At 42.9% G+C, this 21,665-nt stretch overlaps 1 long non-coding RNA gene across 1 annotated transcript in view; it reads left to right on the top strand.

Moving 5' to 3' along the window:
• The first annotated feature begins 17,808 nt into the window (after nt 1-17,808).
• LOC309817786 overlaps nt 17,809-21,665 on the top strand; it is a 28,390-nt gene continuing 24,533 nt past the window's right edge. The window contains exons 1-3 of the long non-coding RNA XR_014296252.1: nt 17,809-17,931; nt 19,492-19,573; nt 21,534-21,624. This is a non-coding gene — a long non-coding RNA (uncharacterized lncRNA). The remainder of the gene's footprint in view (nt 17,932-19,491; nt 19,574-21,533; nt 21,625-21,665) is intronic.

Genomic DNA, 21,665 nt, shown 5'->3' with positions numbered 1-21,665 from the left:
AGTGAGTAAAGATGTGATGCTTTATTTCTTACAATTCTTTCTATGAACATCCATACTTTAGGACCATAAAAAGGATCAATGGATGTTCTTTCTTTTTTATTAAATTTGTAAGTCATTGGAAAATATACAAGTCCACACTTCTTTGCTCATATCCCGTTCATCTGTGAGAGAGGGTGAAAATAATGGCTCAAAATGTTTCCCATCTTTGTCAGAGTCATATATCCTATTGATTGCTTGTTCCTAACAAATGGTGATGAGCCATAAACTCTAAAGCCCTCCATGCCCCATCTCCTTAACATTCTCCTCATAACAACCAGAATCAGGTCCATTCTATCTGCTTTTGTGATTTTAATCATTAGTTTGTAACTTTAATACCATCCATTTTGCTATCAACATGGTAGGTAAGGGTTTTTTTGGATGAAGAAAAATGAAACTTTTGCATTTTAAAATTGCATTTAATAATTTAGAACCACCATGGGTTTCTGTTCTTAGAAACTACAACCAGATCTCATATCGGCAGATTTGATTATTGAAAGCACAGAGTAAAAGTTGCATTATAATGTATAAAAATGTTGATGAAGAGCAATGGAGTGCTGTGTGGTACAGCTTTGATTTACAGATCAACTAGGGTGGCCAGTTATTGATCATTACCTGTGAATTATTGATACCCTGAGATCAGTGAAATGGTTTCTTTTCAGCTTGTCTCAGTTTACACTTCCTTCAAAGAATGCAGGTTTTGTTTGTAGGACTGTCTTTGTTTGACTTCCCTGAAACCTAATGGTTCACAGTACTTGTTAGAAGAGGATTCTATTTCATCTTGATATTTTAGGTAAATAAAAGTGTCTCCTTGGAAGGGAAGTCTTTCCGTTCAGTGTAGTAGTATTACCCCTTTGTATCAGATTCTTGTAGGGTCCTGGTTCTTTTAATATGAATTTGCCTTAATCATGTAACTACCTTTCCCACTTTTCTTGACCAAGTGACATTAGAGGTATTCTTTTCTTTTCTTCCTTCCTTCCTTCCTCCCTCCCTCCCTCCCTCCTTTCTTTCTTTTACTTTCTTTCTTTCTTTCTTTCTTTCTTTCTTTCTTTCTTTCTTTCTTTCTTTCTTTCTTTCTTTCTTTTTCTTTCTTTCTTTCTTTCTTTCTTTCTTTCTTTCTTTCTTTCTTTCTTTCTTTCTTTCTTTCTTTTCTTTCTTTCTTTCTTTCTCTTTCTTCCTCCCTCCCTTCCTTCCTCCTTCCCTCCCTCCCTTCCTCCCACCCTTCCTTCCTTTTCCTGTCTTTCTGTCTTTCTTTCTATCTTCTTTCTAATGTGAAAAAGTTGTCAAGTGACAATTAAAACCATCATTATTTCACCCCAAATCAGAACCTTGAAACCGCTTTTGAGTATACACTCCCCTTTACTCTTCTTGTGCAATTAGTTATCAAGCTATATTGATAGTTTTCCTTGATATCTCATCAGTCTTTTCCCCCTTATTCTAATTGTTGCTACCATAATTAAGCACTTGCAATAATCAGCTATTTTCACTATCTGGAGTCCTGGCTCTCTATAATACATGATGTTCTCCACTTATAAATTTCAAACGTTCAGCCCCTGAAGTTGAATGTAAAATACTACAATCAGATTTTGATCTGATTTTTAGAGGAAATCTATGATTAGAAAAAAGTTAAAGATTCCTTCTGTAAATCATCTTCTGGCACATTGCTTTAAATTTTTAACATTATTCTATACAAGTCTGTATGGATGTTCAGAGTGGACAGCTCATCTGTGCAATAGGATGTTTTATTCTAGATCAAAGAACAATTACCACTCTTAGTATGTGAGATATTTTAATGGTTATATTTAAACAGTTTCTTTTCTTTAAAGTTTTTGTTGTCTATTCAAAATCATCAGTGAACTCAAATGCCAATCAACAGGGGCTTGGTTGAATCAATAATGCTGTATCTGCAAAGTAGAATACTATGTAACTATTAAAAGAGATAAATCTACCTGGCTTAACATAGAAAAATCCCCAAGATGGATTGTCAAAGAAGAAAGCAAGCTATGAGGGATTTTAGAGTAGATACACAATTTAGTTGAGAAAATAAGTATGTGTTTACATATGTACATCTGTATGTGCAGACAAAGTTTGGAAGGCTATACCTTATTTTATTAAAACAGCTACCTCTTAGAAATAAATGTAAATAGATTTTTAAAAATTTATACATTTAATTACTGATTGCAATTTTCATTAGGAGCTTGTATCACTTTTATATGCAAAGTTGAAAGAAAAAAATGACATATACCATGAGCGTTTGTAACTATATAAGCAAGTCTAAAGTTAATATTCAAAGCGCCTCATAATTTAGCCTCTGCTGATATTTCCACCATTACTGTTCACTTTGTTAGGATCAGTTACAGTTTGCTTCTGGTTTACTAACTCTGTTTTGGCCAAAGCGATCTCCCTTTTCCCAAATATGCCTCATGTGAATGCATAGTAATGTCTCTGAACACCTCCATTCACAGGGATGAATCCTGGCCTCCTTTACATGTTAGCATGTGTTCTTGCATCATGTTTTCACATACCTAACACTCCTGCCTACCGATACCAAGAGCAGAATTGTCTGAATGACAGGGATTGTGTACCACTGCCATTGTTTTCTCCAGATCCCTGCGCAACCTATAATTTACATAATTTATTTAGATTGCCCCATATTTTCTTTTTTTTCACATGTTTATTGGAGTATAAATGCTTTACAATGTTGTGTTAGTTTCTGCTGTACAACAAAGTGAATCAGCTATATGTATACATATATCCCCATATCCCCTCCCTCTTGAGCCTCCCTCCCACCCTCCCTATCCCACCCCTCTAGGTCGTCACAAAGCACCAAGCTGACCTCCTTGTGCTATGCAGCAGCTTCCTACTAGCCATCCATTTTACGTTTGGTAGTGTATATATGTCAGTGCTACTCTTTCACTTCATCCCAGCATCGCCTGCCCCCTCCCCTGTGCCCTCAAATCCGTTTTCTATGTCTACATCTTTATTCCTGCCCTGCCACTAGGTTCATCAGTATGGCTTTTTAAAATTCCATATATATGTATTAGCATACGGTATTTGTTTTTCTCTTTCTGACTTGCTTCACTCTGCATGATGGATTCTAGGTCCATCCACCTCACTACAAATAACTCAATTTCGTTCCTTTTTATGGTGGAGTAATATGCCATGTATATATATATGCGCCACATCTTCTTTATCCATTCATCTGTTGATGGACACTTAGGCTGCTTCCATATCCTCACTATTGTAAATAGAGTTGCAATGAACATTTTGGTACATGACTCTTTTTGAATTATGGTTTTCTCAGGGTATATACCCAGTAGTGGGATTGCTGGGTCATATGGTAGTTCTATTTTTAGGTTTTTAAGGAACCTCCATACTGTTCTTTGTAGTGGCTGTATCAATTTACATTCCCACCAACAGTACAAGAGGATTCCCTTTTCTGCACACCCTCTCCAGCATTTATTGTTTGTAGATTTTTTGATGATGGCCATTCTGACCAGTGTGCTGTGATACCTCCTTGTGGTTTTGATTTGCATTTCTCTAATGATTAGTGATGTTGAGCATCCTTTCATGTGTTTGTTGGCAATCTGTATATCTTCTTTGGAGAAATGTCTATTTAGGTCTTCTGCCTATTTTTGGATTGGGTTGCTTGTTTTTTTGATATTGAGCTGCTTGAGTTGTTTGTATGTTTTGGAGATTAATCCTTTGTCAGTTGCTTCATTTGCAAATATTTTCTCCCATTCTGAGGGTTGTCTTTTCGTCTTGTTTATGTTTTCCTTTGCTGTGCAAAAGCTTTGAAGTTTCATTAGGTCCCATTGGTTTATTTTTGTTTTTATTTCCATTTCTCTAGGAGGTGGGTCAAAAGGGATCTTGCTGTGATTTATGTCATAGAGTGTTCTGCCTATGTTTTCCTCTAAGAGTTTGATGGTGTCTGGCCTTACATTTAGGTCTTTAATCCATTTTGAGTTTATTTTTGTATATGGTTTTAGGGAGTGTTCTAATTTCATTCATTTACATGTAGGTTGTTTATTTGAGATGTTTCTTCTTTCTTAAGGTAGGATTGTATTGATAGAAACTTCCCTCTTAGAACTGATTTTGCTGCATCCCATAGGTTTTTGTGTCATCATGTTTTCATTGTCATTTGTTTCTAGGTATTTTTTAATTTCCTCTTTGATTTCTTCAGTGATATCTTGGTTATTTAGTAGTGTACTGTTTAGCGTCCATGTGTCTGTATTTTTTGCACATTTTTTCCTGCAATTGATATTTAGTCTCATAGCGTTGTGGTTGGAAAAGATACTTGATACAATTTGAATGTTCTTAAATTTACCAAGGCTCGATTTGTGACCCAAGATGTGATCTATCCTGGAGAATGTTCCATGAGCACTTGAGAAGAATGTTTATTCTCTTGTTTTTGAATGGAATGTCCTATAAATATCAATTAAGTCCATCTTGTTTAATGTATCATTTAAAGCTTGTGTTTCTGTATTTATTTTCATTTTGGATGATCTGTCCATTGGTGAAAGTGGAGTGTTAAAGTCCCCTACTATGATTGTGTTACTGTCGATTTCCCCTTTTATGGCTGTTAGTATTTGCTTTATGTATTGAGGTGCTCCTTTGTTGGGTGCATAAATATTTACAATTGTTATATATTTTACTTGGGTTGATCCCTTGATTATTATGTAGTGTCCTTCTTTGTCTCTTGTCTTTGTTTTAAAGTCTCTTTTGTCTGATATGAGAATTGCTACTCCAGCTTTCTTTTGATTTCCATTTGCATGGAATATCTTTTTCCATTCCCTCGCTTTCAGTCTGTATGTGTCCCTAGGTCTGAAGTGGGTCTCTTGTAGACAGCATAAATATGGGTCTTGTTTTTGTATTCATTCAGCCAGTCTGTGTCTTTTGGTTGGAGCATTTAATCCATTTACCTTTATGGTAATTATTGATATGTGTGTTCCTATTCCCATTTTCTTAATTGTTTTGGGTTTATTATTGTAGGTCTTTTCCTTCTCTTGTGTTTCCTGCCTAGAGAAGTTCCTTTAACATTTGTTGTAAAGCTGGTTTGGTGGTGCTAAATTCTCTTAGCTTTTGCTTGTCTGTAAAGGTTTTAATTTCTCTGTTAAATCTGAATGAGATCCTTGCTGGGCAGAGTAATCTTGGTTGTAGGTTTTTCTCCTTCATCACTTTAAATATGTCCTGCCACTCCCTTCTGGCTTACAGAGTTTCTTCTGAAAGATCATCTGTTAATCTTATGGGGATTCCCTTCTGTGTTATTTGTTGTTTTTCCCTTGCAGCTTTTAATATTTTTTCCTTGTATTTAATTTTTGATAGTTTGATTAATATGTGTCTTGGCATGTTTCTCCTTGGATTTATCCTGTAAGGGGCTTTCTGTGCTTCCTGGACTTGATTAACTATTTCCTTTCCCATATTAGGGAAGTTTTCAACTATAATATCTTCAAATATTTTCTCTGTCCCTTTCTTTTTCTCTTCTTCTTCTGGGACTGCTATAATTCGAATGTTGGTGTTTTCATGTTGACCCAGAGGTCTCTGAGACTGTGCTCAGTTCTTTTCATTCGTTTTTTCTTTATTTTTCTCTCCAGTAGTTATTTCCACCATTTTATCTTCCAGGTCAATTATCTGTTCTTCTTCCTCAGTTATTCTGCTACTGATTCCTTCTAGAGTATTTTATTTTCATTTACTGTGTTGTTCATCATTGTTTGTTTGCTCTTTAGTTCTTCTAGGTCCTTGTTAAATGTTTCTTGTATTTTCTCCATTCTATTTCCAAGATTTTGGCTCATCTTTACTATCATTACTCTGAATTCTTTTTCAGGTAGACTGCCTGTTTCCTCTTCATTTGTTAGGTCTGGTGGGTTTTTACCTTGCTGCATCATCTGCTGTGTTTTTACCTTGCTCCATCATCTGCATGATACTATGTATAGTATCATGTCATCAGCAAACAGTGACAGTTTTACTTTCTTTCCAACTTGTATTACTTTTATTTCTTTCTCTTCTCTGATTGCTGTGCCTAGGACTTCCAATACTATGTTGAATAACAGTGGCAAGAGAGGACATCCTTGTCTTGTTCCTGATCTTAGAGGAAATGCTTTCAGTTTTTCACCACTGAGAAAGATGTTTGCTGTGGGTTTGTCATATATGGCTTTTGTTATGTTGAGGTAGGTTCCTTCTATGCTCACTTTCTGGAGAGCTTTTATCATGAATAGGTGTTGAATTTTGTCAGAAGATTTTTCTGCATCTTTTGAGATGATCATATAGTTTTTATTCTTTAATTTGTTGATATGGTGTATCATATTGATTCTTTTGCATATATTGAAGAATCCTTGCATCCCTGGGATAAGTCCCACTTGATCATGGTGTATGATCCTTTTAATGTGTTTTTGGATTCTGTTTGCTAGTATTTTGTTGAGGATTTTTGCATCTATTTTCATTGGTCATATTGATCTATAATTTTCTTTTTTGTGTGATATCTTTATCTGGTTTTGGTATCAGGGTAATGCTGGCCTTGTGGCATGAGTTTGGTATTATTCCTCCATCCACAATTTTTTGGAAGAGTTTTAAAGGATAGGTTTTAACTCTTCTCTAAATGTTTGTTAGAATTTGCCTGTGAAGGCATCTGGTCCTGGACTTTTGTTTGTTGGAAGGTTTTTAATTATAGTTTCAATTTCATTACCTATGATTGGTCTGTTTATATTTTCTAATTTTTCCTGGTTCAATCTTGGAAGGTTGTAATTTTTCAAGAATTTGTCCATTTCTTCCAGGTTGTCCATTTTATAGGCATATAGTTGCTTGTAGTAGTCTCTTTTGATCTTTTGTATTTCTGCGGTGTCGGTTGTTATCTCTCCTTTTTCATTTCTAGTTTTATTGATTTGAGTCCTCTCCCTTTTTTTCTTGATGAGTCTGGCTAAAGTATTATCAATTTTTTTTATCTCCTCAAAGAACCAACTTTTAATTTTATTGATCTTTGCTATTGTTTTTGTCATTTGTATTTCATTTATCTCTGCTCTCATCTTTATGATTTCTTTCCTTCTACTAACTTTGGGTTTTCTTTGTTCTTCTTTTTCTAATTGCTTTAGGTTTAAGGTTAGATTGTTTATTTGAGATTTTTCTTGTTTCTTGAGGTGAGCTTGAATTGCTATGAATATCCCTCTTAGAGCTGCTTTTTCTGTCCTATAGGTGTTGGACCATCGTGTTTTCATTGTCATTTGTTTTAAGGTATTTTTTAAAATTGCTCTTTGTTTTCTTTAGTGATCTGTTGGTTATTTAGCAGTGCACTGTTTAGCTTCCATATATTTGTGTTTTTTACTGTTGTTTTTTTTTCCTGTAATTGATTTCTAATCTCATAGCGTTGTGATTGGAAAATATGCTTGATGTGATTTCAGTTTTCCTGAATTTTCCAAGACTTGACTTGTGACCCGAGGTGTGATCTATTCTGGAGAACAGTCCATGTGCAATCAAGAAGAATATTCTTCTACTTTCGGGTGGAATGTTCTAAAAATATCAGTTAAGTCTCTCTGGTCTATTGTGTTATTTAAAAGCTTGTGTTTCCTTATTTATTTTCTGTCTGTATGATCTGTCTGTTTGTGTAAATGGGGTGTTAAAGTCCCCCACTATTATTGTGTTACTGTATTTTCCCTGTTTTTTGGCTGTCAGCATTTGCCTTATGTATTGAGGTGCTCCTATGTTGGGTACATAAGTATTTATAATTGTTATGTTTTCTTCTTGGATTGATCCCGTCATCATTATATAGTGCCCTTCCTTATGTCTTGTAACAGTCTTTATTTCAAAGTCTATTTTTTCTAATATGAGTATTGCTATTCCATCTTTCTTGTGATTTTCATTTGCATGGAATATCCTTTTCCATCCCCTCACTTTCAGTCTGTATGTGTCCCTACGTCCAATATGGGTTTCTTGTAGACAGCATATATAAGGATCTTGTTTTTGTATCCATTCAGCCAGTGTGTGTCTTTTGTTTGTGGCATTTAATCCATTTACATTCAAGGTGGTTATTGATATGTATGTTACTATTACGATTTTCTTAATTAATTTGGGTTTGTTTTTGTGGGTGTTTTTCTTCTCTTGTGTCTCCCACTTAGAGAAGTTCCTTCAGCATTTGTTATAAAGCTGGTTTGCTGGTGCTGAATTCTTGTAGCTTTTGCTTGTCTGTAAAGATTTTGATTTCTTCAGGCTTCCCTGGTGGCACAGCGGTTGAGAGTCCGCCTGCCGATGCAGGGGACACGGGTTCGTGCCCCGGTCCGGGAAGATGCCACATGCCGCAGAGCGTCTGGGCCTGTGAGCCATGGCTGCTGAGCCTGCGCATCCGGAGTCTGTGCTCCATGTCGGGAGAGGCCACAACAGTGAGAGGCCTGCGTACCGCCAAAAAAAAAAAAAAGCTATGAAAACAAAACCTATGGATGGAGACCTACATGAAAGATGGAAGAGTATAATAATGGTCAGAGTACATTATTCTGGCAGAAGCAACAGCCCTTAAGGAGGACAACTTTATAAATTACAAATTGGATTTAAATAGACAGGGAATTGAAAGTGGAGACATTATATTCTGCAGAAGATGATGGACAGGGGAGAACAAAGAAAATAAAACTGAGATTGTTAACAAAATACAATGCTAAGCATATAAGTTAGGACTGAGTCCTTAACTTTCATTTTTATTAATGACTGGGTGGGTATACATTACTGACTACACAGAACCAAGCCTGGGAACACATTTTATATTTATGATCTTTGTGCCTAAAACTAGATTCTCCTGCAATTTAATATGACACTAGGACAATGACTGGCCAAGTTTTAGATTAATCACTCTTACACAAAGATTTTTCATTCATATAATCTCAAACAAATACTGCGTCATCAATTAAGTTCCAGATCCTATGCACTCTGGCTGAAGATATAAATATCTTGCAAGCCCAGCGTCACTTTCCTCTTTCTCTGGTAACAAATCACACTTTCTATTATGACAATGGCCCCAGTTATCGGCCCAGGAATAAACACTTGACTCAGGAAGAGCCAATTAAAGCCCTCCTTTAGAGTTGATCAAGAGCTTTAAGGTTAGAGTATTTCAATCTTATGAAATTTTTGTAAAACAAAATTATTTCAAAATCTACTAATTATTCTTTAAGTTCTAGAAATTGCATTCTGTGACTAAGAGGACAATTTATTTGCTGTCGTTTCTGCTCTGCCCACTTTATGTTTCTGTCATTGTGAGATAAAGGCAGTGAGGAATGGCAAACCAATTCTGATTCATTCAACACATGAGTGCTTCTTAGGTACAAAACACCATTCTGAACATTGTCCGAGGTAAAAAGATAAATAATACCTAGCCCCTTATAATACCTAGTCCCTTACCCTCAAGGATCTTCCAGCTTAGCAAGGGAAATAAAACATGCACACAGATGACTGCAACAAAAAGAAGATAATGATTGCTGCCAGATGTTTGGGGAGAATGAGTAAAGCAAAGAGAGAACACAGAATAAGGCAACATTCAACAGTCAGCCAAGAACTATTTGTTGAGCAATTGCAAACTGTGACCTGGAAATGGAAGAGGAGAACATAGATCTTCACATGGGCAGGTGAAAACTCAAGTGTTATTACTTGTAACACAGCTCTTCAAATATATTTTTTGGCACCAAGTGCCTACTAAATAGCTTTAAATTAAAAACTAAATAAGGATACAGTCTCTATCAAATATAGCCTGAGGTACTGATGCCTAAATACTAGGATCACAGTATTTGTGTTCCCAAGGATGCCTTTCTATTGCTTTGCTTCTTTCCCCCTTTCCAAATTAGCTAATGCTGCCTTAACAGGATATCTATTTCACTTGTTCCAGCCTTTTGATCCAATGTATTGAATAGCAGAATAGGTGAGTTACAAGAGGATATTTTGACTTCAAACAACAAAAATAAAATACTTTATAATTGAAAAAAAAGAGGCAATCTTTCAGGCACATGTGGATCCAGGAGTTCACATGTTTTAACCAGGTCCCTTTCTCTCTTCCCCACCCCTTCTTCTCTCTGCCTTTTCTCCTCTCTGGTATCTCTCATTATGGGATTCAAATATTTCCCTGTTTATGTGGGAGCTTCTGGCACAGCTGCGGGCTTATGCGCTCGCAGCTCCAGGGCTGGCTGGAAGGGGCGGGCGCATCACAGCATAAGGTTGCACAAGGTGTGCACTTATATAGCAGGGCATCACATCTATGAGTGATTGATGATCACATTGTATACAGGGGTAGCTTCGCGTAGTTTTTACACCACTTTTCTTGAAGATGGCAGTAAAATGGTATGTGTTTACAAAATCAAATAGTGTAACATTGTCCAAAAGATATACATAAAGCATTTAGAGGAAGGAGGCTCCTTTTTCTTTTAACTCCGGCACGGATTGTCTATTGGACAGTGGTAACCCTATGTCATCAACCTCGTTACTCCAGCAGAAGTCCAGGGATTAGCCCTGCATAACTCTTGTTAGCCTCTATTCCCTTCCTAGAACACTGTAGCCAGAAGGTTTTTTTTCCTCCTCAAACCTTAAGTATTGAAACCTGGAGGAGGGGCATGTCTGAAAAGAAAATGATGGACTGGACTCTCCCTAGAAGGAAGATAAATGGGTGGTCAACAAGAAAAAGAAAATCCTCTGTACCAGGAAACGTCTGAAGTGTTGTTTGGGTATCAAAAAACGGGTGCCCTACACATAAAGCAACAAAGGATATTGGTCTAAAAAGAACACCATGGCCAAAGGTGCATGGCCTATTTCAACAGAGGATTTGAAAGTTAAAAGTTAACCTGTAAAACATTCAATTCAATTTCATCATTTTACAGATGGGCAAAGTAAAACTCAGGCGCAGGAACAGAAGTGCCAAGGTCAGACAGGTGGTTGGTGGAAGAGACAACCAACTTCCCAACTTCTGACTTTTTAAGGGTGTGTGTGTGTTGTTTTGTTTATGTGCAAGGACATTTTTCTTTAGTACACTAACATTACAACAGAAAGTATAGTCTTGTTTTGGTTTTCTCTGCGCCCTCAATTCTGTATAAGACTGTTTCGCTGCACTCCAACAGAAAGGCTCAGCAAGAGTAGAGACCACCATAAGCAGTACACGTGGGCACCAAGGGCAGATACATTGCCCTTCCTTGTGTAGGAACTAGGGCCACTTGTTGCTTTAATGGGCCAAGTTTGGGCTGGACCTGCAGGAGGGGACACCTTTGAAAAACAGCTTCCTAACTGCACTACAGTCTGCTCTGGCATCCTGATTCCACTCCCCAAACCCCCCAAATCTTCAGCCAGAAAAAAAAAAAAAAAGAATGGATCACTGGATCGATGGGGAGATTTCTGTCTGCTCCTCCTACTGTCACCTCTTTCTTGCTATTTCCTACCCGAGGAAACCTGACATCAGCCCAAAAGCATCTCTGGAAATGGGCAGGAGGGAGCCTGTCAGCGCCAGAGAAGAAAGTGCGCTCTGCAGAGTTCTCAGTTGTTCCATCTCTCGCGATGAAAGGAAGAAAAGGAGCGAATCCGCCACAGATTTACTGGAGACCAGGGTTACTCCATCCGGCTCCGGCCACAATAACCCCTGAAGACCAAAGATGCATTTCCATTCCCAGCATTTCTTGTTGGCGTCTTTCCCTACAGACTAGCCCAGTGCCTGGCCCCGGAGAAGTCTCTGCGTAAAGGTTCTTTAGGTCATAAATCAGGCTCCTGTGTGTATGTGTGTTTTTCTTAGGAAAAACTGGCACAGACGAATTAGCAGTAGAGACTGGGGTCTCCCTACTACCCTTCACGCTTGGCGGCATCACCTTCGACTACCTCGCATTCTCCGGGCGCTGACAGCCCCGGCTCCGGACCTCAGGGTTGGAAGCAGTCAGCCCCAGCTAGAACCGCCCTGTCCGGGGCTGATGCCACCCTGTGCCTAGAATGTGCGTGTGGGTGCAGGCGGGCGAGCGAGCGGCTTCTACAGTGAGACCGAAGCAGGAGCTCAGCCTTCGCCTGCGACCTGCAATCCCGATTCCCTGGGGACCTCGAAACTCCCAATCGGAGGTACTCCCCCCCCCCCCCCGCAGCCGCCCACCCATTCCCTCCCCCCTTACCTCAGCACGCAGCCCCTCCCTGCGTGATGAAACAAAACCGTGGGGAGGGTGGGCGCTGGGAAGGGTGGGGAGAGCCTGAGAGCGAGCGAGGGTGGGAGGGAGTGGGCGGAGGAGGAGAGGGAGCCGAACGCGCATTTAAAGCGATAGCCATCCTCGCTCTCTCCCCAGTGCTGGGCTGTTGGAGAGCTCGAGCTGCTAGCCACCGAGCGCGAGCTCGAGCTCGGCGCGCTGGCCGGGGAACTCGAGAGCGCACGGCGCCCCAAGCTGGCAGGCGCCGCGGGAGCCCCCACCCTCGCCGGCTGCCCTTCCCCGGGCGCCCCTAACCTCCTCGCCCGCAGGAGACCCTGGGCTTCCCCGGCGGAGCTCACCCCAAGGGGCCAGGACTCCGGCGAGCCCGCCACCGTCCCCTCGAGTGCCGCCGCCACCACCGCAGCCGCGGAAGCAGCATGGTCCAGCTGGGAAGCTGCTCCGCGCCCTGACTTTGATGAAGTTTCCCTGCTGCGTGCTGGAGGGGCTTCTGTGCGCGCTGGCGGTGGCGGCGCGCGGCCAGGAGATGTACACCCCGTACTCCATTCGGATCGAGGGGGACGTCACCCTCGGGGAGCTGTTCCCGGTGCACGCGAAGGGTCCCAGCGGAGTGCCCTGCGGCGACATCAAGAGGGAGAACGGGATCCACAGGTTGGAAGCGATACTCTACGCCCTGGACCAGATCAACAGCGATCCCAACCTGCTGCCCAACGTGACGCTGGGAGCGCGGATCCTGGACACTTGTTCCAGGGACACTTATGCGCTCGAACAGTCGCTCACTTTCGTCCAGGCGCTCATCCAGAAGGACACCTCCGAAGTGCGCTGCACCAACGGCGAGCCTCCGGTTTTCGTCAAGCCCGAGAAAGTAGTTGGAGTGATTGGGGCTTCGGGGAGTTCGGTCTCCATCATGGTAGCCAACATCCTGAGGCTTTTCCAGGTATGGAGCGCTCCCTCCGGAGCAGAGCGCGCCCCCTCCGGAGCAGAGCGCGCCGTAGCTCCCCGCGCTCTTTATCCTGAAGGCTGGCTTGGACTTCAGGGGTGCGGGGTCTGGTCAGCCTTCGCTCATTTCCACCCTGGAGATCCTGCCGAATCCCTCCCACCTCACCCGAGGAGGTACTTTCCCTGCTTGATTCATTTCCCTTCCATCTCTCCCCTGTCCGCGCTCCACTCCATCCGGCTTGACATTCTGGATTTATGGCCGCATTGACAAGAAACAGTCTCTGAAAAACAAGACGATGATTTAAATGGGTTTGCATTAGAGTGAAATATGGTTCCAAAACAGGCTTGTAAAAGTGCCGGGCTCCTGTGAGAGCCACTTAGGCGCAAGGAATATGAAAGATGAGAAGACGCCTAGAAAGTAGGCATTTCTCAACTCTCCAGCTTCCCTGCCCCAAGCCGCCCGACAAGCTGCAGCTCCCTTGGAAAATTTCGAGAAGAGCTTAGGGAGGCAGTTCTTAAACCGAAGGCTAGGTCTTCACCTACATTTGGACGTGAATTGCCCATTTCGCTTGGGTTGGATTTCCCGACCTGTAACCTGTCTCTGCGAGGGCATGGGGCGGAAGGCGTGGGGACTGTCCTCAAGCGGGGAGAAGCCACCCGCAGACGTGCCCCCAGGTGATTTGCTCTGAGCAGTTGTTTGCACCGTCTAAACTGCCTTTGCGATCCGGCCACTGGCAGGAGCCGGGCGATCCGCTTTCTACTCCTGCCAGCTCAGAGCCCGGAGGTGAGCTCATGCTAACTGCGAAACACAGTCGCTTCTTCTGCACCCACCCGGTGCCCATCCTTTCCCACGACCTCCCTAACGCAGCCCCCAGCCCCAGTCCTGGGTTTTGAGGACGATTCTCAGAGCCAGACAAGAAGGCGCCTGGAGGGAGGCAGTAGGGTGCGCTGAGCAAGGCCGGGCGGTCCTCTAGCTCCGGGCGCAGGCGGGCAACGGCGGAAGATGCGAGGACGGCGGATCGGGCCCGCTGAGCGGTGGGCGGTGCTGCAGTGCTCTCTCACCGCCTGCTCCCGCAGCCTCGGCCCCACGGCTCCTGTGCCGCCCTGGGTATAGATGGATGGCTTCTGGATGAAGAAATTGAGTTTCAGGGTCTGCGTGACTATGGGTTCTCTTGTTTCTCTGTCTTTCTTCCTGTGTGTCTCTCTCCTTGTGTCTCTTTCTCCCTTTTTTTTTTTTTGTCTCTCTGTTTTTATGTTCTCCCTTTCAATTTCTGCCTCTCTTTTCCTTCTCTACCCCTATCTCCAAGTTTTTTGTTCATCTCTGTCTTGAAGTGATCCTTTCCTAATGCACAGCTCTCTCCCTGCCTGGTAGGACCCAAGCTCAGTTAGTCCCTTCTCCAGATGTTCTGGCTGACCCTTATGCTCCCCGTAGCTAAAAAGTTGGCTCCCTCTCAAGTGCCTTTCCTGAAGCATGTTGGGTTTCTGGAGGGGACTCCTTGTGAGATTCAAGCTGTCACTACATCAGCACCCAGGGGTATGAAGTTTGTGTTTGTGCCAGAAGGAGGGGTGCCTGTCTAAGGCTGCAGCCTGGTATGGCCCCTCTGAGTCTCTGAGCATCCCTAGCACCTGTTGAGTATGCCACATCTAGATGTTTGCAAGGCCAAAAGTGCTTCTGGGCAGCCTTCACTTTGAGGTAATGCTTTCAGGAAGAGCCTGGGTTGTTGTAAGCAAAACCCAGAAGCACTTCCTTTACCTCTGAGCTTAAACTAGAGAACCTGAGGAGGCAGCGCTGCAGGGAGGATGAGGCCAGAGGTCACCTGAGAACCACAGGGGCAACTCACAGTATTTTTACTGGAGCTCTGGGGGTTGAAGGCACATTTGCTGTTTGACATTTTAAAAATTATTTTGGTGCCTTCACTTGGAGCTTGGGCAGTACTGCAGATGGGCCTGCCTGTCGAAAAAAGAGAGAAATCTTAAAGTCAAGAGAGAGCTTGCAGACTAGGCTGAAGGATTGTGTTTGCTGAAAAAGATTCCAGGGGGAGCTGATTCCTTCTCTGGTGTGTGGATCTGAGGCACCTGCAAGAAAAGAGAACGCTTGCCTTATGCTTAGTTCCCCCGTTCCCTGGGCTGGGAAGGAAAGGAACTGAATGCCAGCATTAGCAGTGTGCGTTGGGACCAAAACCATTCAGAGAAAACACTGTCATTTTCCTCTAATTTGCAAATTGCAGCTATTCATGTTGGATTGAACAGCTGAGGGAAAAGAGCCCCCAGTTTTCACCTGCATTTATTGAGAAGAGGCTGGTAGTAGGAGGGATGCACCAACTTGTAGCTTGTGCTGCAAGCTGGATATAAGCTTGGTGTGAGCATCCTGGTTAACCACTGCCCATGTTCAAATATACAGAGATAGATTCCAACAATCTCTTCCAGTATCCTTATTTTTGCATGTGATCTTAGAAGCTCCTGGCATGTAAGTCCAGTCCCCAGTTTCCCAGCCTCTGTAAACCTGCAAAATGAATAGAGAGAATAGTGGAACACAGACCCCTTGTTCAAAGACACAGTCACTTTAGGGAAAGAGGAAAAGAACGGGTAGGTGAATCTTCTCTGGGATTGCAGGGTTCAGCTCAATGAAGACTGTCCTGTATAAAAGAAACTCCTCTAAATGGTTGAATTCTTAGCTCTCCAGAGATTTGAGTTTTCTTTTCCCCAGTCCCTGTGGGTTGCTGTGGGGAATGTGCCAAACCTATCATTTGAGATAAAAATTTATGGTGAGGTAAGCTTCTAGGCTGGAGGAAGGAAGACTTAGTGACTGAAATGGGGGATGCTAAGCACTGGGGGGCAGGAAGGAACAAGGAGCTAGTAATGGATGTAACAAATGCTGCAGCTGCCAGCAAAGCCTGGATTGAAGTTCCTTCCTGAAAATGAGGACCCGGGCAAGAATGACCACTCAGATGTAAACAGTGTCTCTGACTGGGAATTCTCATCTGCCTGCCGGTGGGCCAGAGCTGAGCAAGTCCTTTCTCTCCTCTGTATGCACACTGAATTGGTTAGTAAGTGACATGTCAGAGGACATGAATCATATTCAGTGGATCTTTCAAATCCAGGAGTTTGAGGCTAATGAAATTAGTGTGTGGCCAGGGCTCTGCCAACTAGAATTAAGTCACTGCAGCCACCCTGCAATGCATTTTCAGCCTGAAGGGAGCATCAGGGAGGAATTTCGGGAGATTTGTTTCAGAGCCTGTACAAAATAATACTCTCCTAATGCTAAGAAAGATTAAATTAATATTGACTACGAGTAACATATTTAAAAAATAATCGCCGAGTGGGGGATGGCTTAAAGTGGAGAGATTATATAATATGGTGTCCAAAGAATAAATCTCCTCTGACCGCTGTTTCATGGGCTATAAGTAAGATATATTACAATGGAAAGTAATGGGAACGTTTTTATTCAAGGCTTCTCTGCTATTGACTTGAGAGCAAACACTCTGAGAGTATAAATTACTCTTGCTATGTGCTGACTCTGAATGAACAATATTTCATGTGCAGCGACATGGTCTAAGCTATAGACTTGGAATTGAATGGCATCTGTTTCAATTGTTTCGTTCTCTCAAGAGCAACTAGATAGAAAAAAGTGGTCAATTTGACCCTTGTGGGAGCGTGTTGCAAATCTAAACCTGTGTCCCTCATACCATAAATGAAATACATTTGTAAATTTGTAAGTGTTTTCCTTCTGTTCATTGATGCTTGAGTATAATCTCAAACTTTGGGAGCAACATTTTATACATAAGTACTTGGTTTTCTTCCTTTCTTCTTTCTCTTTCTCCTCTCTCTCTCTCTCTCTCTCTCTCTGTTTCTATCTCTCTCTCTCTCTTTCTCCATCTTATGTAATTGGATAGAACTGGGCACTTAGGATGATGTGGTGTTACTATAGTGGGATTTTTTTTTTTTTTTTAAAAAAACAACTCTAACTTACCCTTTTAAAAATTTCATAAATACAGGTGTCAGTGCCATTTGGAATAGTCTCTATAACAATTTCTGTCTCCACATTTACTGTGTTTCAGCAAATTTACCTAACAGATGGTGAGTGGGCAATTTTTAAAGGGGCATTTTTTAAAAGAGCGGAGAGGGAAGGAATAGAGACAGGCACATTCTATATTTGAAGTTACCTCCACGTGTATTTTATGTATGTATACCCATACAATTAAGAAGTCTTTGGATGTTTTATCTTCAAGAATAATCCAGATAATGGATTACTTGAATTATCATAAACATTTAGGGTTTAACAGATTTGTTACATATAGACGTTGTATCATGGATTTAAAAGACCATAGCCAGCGGGCAGCGGCGGGCGGAGAGACCGAGGGGCGGCGCGGGCTGGGCGGCGGGCGCGGGGGTCCGTGCTTCCTCGCGGTGGAGGGCTGGCGTTCGCCGGAGACGCCGGGTTGCTCCGCGTTGCCAGGTTACGAGCGCGTGCCCCGCGCCTGCTCTTCCGCCCGGGCCGCCCTCGGCGCCGCCTGAGCCGCGGTGCGGGCTGCGCGGGGCGCCGGTTCCGCGGAAGCCTGGGTCGGGCGCTGCGTGCGGGACTCTCGTCGCGCGTGGACAGGGAGCGAGCGTGCGGGGGACGTAGGGCGCCGACCTGAGGCTCCCCGGCGCTCCGGCTCCGCTCAGGGCGCCCGCTCAGGGGCCTCCGGCGCGAGGCCCCCTTTGTGGTCAAGATGGCGGCGCCCAGGCGGGCCGCGCCGAGGTGAGCTGGAGCCGGGCCCGGAGCGGGGCGAGTCTGCCACGCCCAGGACTTGGACCCCGGGCTGGTCTCCCGTCTCCCGGGGAGCGGCGGGTGAGTGGGCGCGGCCGCGCGTAGGTCCCTCTCGTGGGGTGGTCAGCTCCCCGTGCGTCCGCAGACTTCTGTCGTCTGATAGTCAGATCTGGGGTGGCCCAGGTTGGAGGCGAGGGTGCTTGATTGTGGAAACCTGAGGGGTTTAAGGACTCTCTTGGGATCGTTTCAGACCCCAGCAAGAAGCTGAGCAAGTTTCCTCCTGACTCTCTTCCCGGCTAAGTTTTCTCGCTTCTCTGAAGGCGCCAGCTTTTCTGAATCACCTTGTTCCCCGGGGGGATACAGTTGGTGGTTCTGACCGTGGAACGTAGGACCCGGCGCGGGGAAGCCTGAGCTGGTTCTAGTTACTTTGTTTGCAAAGCGCTTGTCTTGTCTTTGGAATCTTTGTGTATGTAACCAACGTTGGGAAGAGCCAGCGTTTTCTCCTCCAAAACACTGCGAGGGGTAACTTTATACGTAAGAAACAAGTGGGCGTTCACATCCATCTCTTTTCCAGCCACTGAGTTTTGGTTGTGTTTCCTTTCTTTAAGTTTGTCTCGTTCTGAAGTGATAACAAAAAAAAAAAAAAAAAGACCATAGCCAATTACACAAAGTATACTCTAGTCTCAGTCCTGCCATTAATTAGCTTAAGTCATTTAATTTTTCTAGGCCTCATTTTTCTCATGTGATGTTTTTTCTTTGAAAAAGTGTAGTTTCTAGAAGTCTCTAATCTCTGTGTCATAGTTCAGCTTGGAGAAAACCTGTTCTTATCCAAACTCCATGACATTGTATTTCCAGCTCCAACTTTGGACTTTGAGTGAGTTGGGGGCAACTTTTTAAGGATATTTTCACACAGCTTTTTTAGTTAATATCAGTCTAGCTGACTTGTCATACTCAGACTTTCTCCCATATTCTTTTACCAGTGTGTTCCTTAGTCATATATATAAAGACTGTTGTGGGAAAAATGACCTCCTGGGTCAGCTTACTGCTGATCCTATTCAGTGGAGTGAGAATTTCCATGGCACTGATTAAAACAAATCCTGAATTGCATGGACTTAAGATAGCAGAGAGGGGCTTCCCTGGTGGTGCAGTGGTTGAGAGTCCGCCTGCCGATGCAGGGGACACGGGTTCGTGACCCGATCCGGGAAGATCCCACATGCTGTGGAGCGGCTGGGCCTGTGAGCCATGGCTGCTGAGCCTGTGCGTCCGGAGCCTGTGCTCCGCAACGGGAGAGGCCGCAACAGTGAGAGGCCTGCGTACCGCAAAGAAAAAAAAAAAAAGATAGCAGAGAGGCTAAGAGGTTTGAAGTTAGACATCCCCAAGTGTGAATTCTACTGTGACCCTCTTCTAGCTCTAGAACCTTGAGGAAGTTGCTTAAACTTTCTGATCTTCACTACTAGTTTCCTCATCTGTATCTTTTTCAGGACTATTTATCAAGCATCTTCCTGTTCTCTATGCTTGGACGTATCAATGAATAAATCAGACAAGAGCCTTTGCCTGCGTGCTCCTTCTTGCATGCTTTCTCCCTCCTTACACTCTCGTGTGGATACGGATGTTATAAATAAATTCTATGCTTTGTCACAGGTTGATGGGCGCTACGGGATAAGGAAAAGGATGTGAAGCTGACTGAAGAGGCTTGGGTTGGGAGTGCTGGAGGAGTGTACAGGTAGGTTCTGATTTTAAATAGGGTAGTCAGGGTGGATTTTATAAGTTGACATTTGAGCAAAGACTTGAAGTGAGGGAGTTGTCAGAATGTATGAGGGGGAGACCACTCCCTGGGAGCAAGAATAACCAGTCCCAAAACTCTAAGGCAGAAATATGCCGGGCAGCTTGGAGGAATATCAAGGAGGCCACCCTGGCTGACTTAGTCAGTGGGGAGGAAGAGACAGCAGGAGGGCTGTAGGTCGGAGATGTGATGGGATGGATTGGGTAAGTCCTGGGAGGCCATCACATGCATTGTGTCTTTTACTCTAAATGTAGGCAGCCAGGGGCAGGATTTCAGCCGAGGTGTGGCATGAACTGTCTCTTGTTTGAAAAGCATAACTCTATCTGTGGTCTTGAGGATGTGGGGAGAGAGTGGAGTCAGGGAGAATCTCGGGAGGTGACTACAGGATCCTCGAGGTCTATGTTGGTGGCCTGCACCAGGCTGCTAGCGGCTGGTAATTCTCAGAAGTGGCACATTGGGAAGGTTGTGACAGCATTTCGTGGTAGATTGAATGCAAGAATGGAAAGGAAGAGGGGGTCAAGGGTGAATTCGAGATTTAGGGCCTGGGGAACTGGAAAGGTGTGGTTACTGTCACCTAAGATGGAAAAGTTTGGGGTAGAGCATGTTTGGGGGATTAAAGACCAGTTTTGGAGGTATAAGATTTGAGATGTTTTCGTGACGTCCAAGTAGAGATGCTGAGTACACAGTTGGATACACAAGTCTGCAGTTCTGAAGAAAGGTCTAAACTAGAGATACACTTTAATACAATGGAGATATTAAGAATAATTACATGGAAGCGCTATTTTAAAGATAAAATGAAGTAATGCAATTAGCACTCTGTCTTCTCAAAACATTTAATAACTGTTAGCTAAAATAATTACCTGAAATGAAAAAATACCTATAGTTTCTTTTGTTGTTCGCAGTAAAAGTGAATAAAACGTCACAATTATTTTAATAGTATTTGTGACACAGTAGTTTTAGTTAAGACACCATGACTATAAACATTTACACTAAACCTTTCAGTCTCCTGCTTTTCACTCTGATAGGGTACTTGGAACCATATTTTGTAAGGTTTAAGTTAGTTGTCATAGGGTACCTCTTTAATTAGAAGTAATTCTGAACTGCCTAGTTCCATGCAGTTTTATATACATATATGTATAATTATTATTTTATGATTTATCAAACTCAGTTGAAAATTTGCATCACTGATATACATTAGAATTTAAGCATTTACCCAGGTATTCAAGGAAAAAAATGTACTTGTCTTGTAATTTCCATAGGGGTACTTACTTTCCCATCTTCCCTTCACTGTGCAGTTGAAAACATGGCAGGGGAAATATTATCTTACTGGTCTTTGAGTTCCCCTTAGCTATCTGCAAGTCCTTAAACAGCCTTTGTGGCTTAACCAAAATTCTCTTCCATCTTCATTCCGCTAACAGATATTGGTCTAAGCATGTACTTATACTAAAAAATGCATGACCACGTTGTCTCTACACATCTATAATTTTATGTTAACACTATCATTATGTAAGCTGTACTTTAATTGTAATTATAACAGATTTTATGTCAACACACATCCATTTCTAGCGTTCATCTGGTGTTCAAGGGGAGAGCAGCATATCGTAAATGTTATCAAAATATAACATCTGAAGACTAGAACAGAGGGTAATTGTGTAATTCTGTGTTCACTCTAACTAAGTTCAGTGGAGTTGGCATAATAGAATTAAGATGGAAAAAAAAAGACATCGCGGTACCACGGCTCCCTCTCCTAACACACCCTGTTCGTATCCGCGAGCAGAGGCTCGGCACCTTTCTGTACAGAAGTGGAGACAGGAAGAGGCCAGAGGATGAGTGACAGGCACGAATGAGGTGGAACTTGAAGAGCAACATGGAAATGAAATACTGCTTTTGTATTTGGTAGGTGGGGAAAATGTACCAGCGTGTATGCCTACTGGGACCACGTTTTCCAGAAGAGTTAAGCCCAGTGTCAACTGTGCTGTCCCACCTTCCTCGTAAGTAGGAACATACTGTTACTTGAATCTTTGCTTCCTGT

This window comes from Grampus griseus, assembly GCF_964374135.1.
Source record: "Grampus griseus genome assembly, contig: HAP1_SCAFFOLD_208, whole genome shotgun sequence".
NCBI classification, from domain to species: Eukaryota; Metazoa; Chordata; class Mammalia; order Artiodactyla; family Delphinidae; genus Grampus; species Grampus griseus.
The sequence above is the reverse complement of the archived record's forward strand: the minus strand, read 5'-3'. Positions and strand labels throughout refer to the sequence as shown.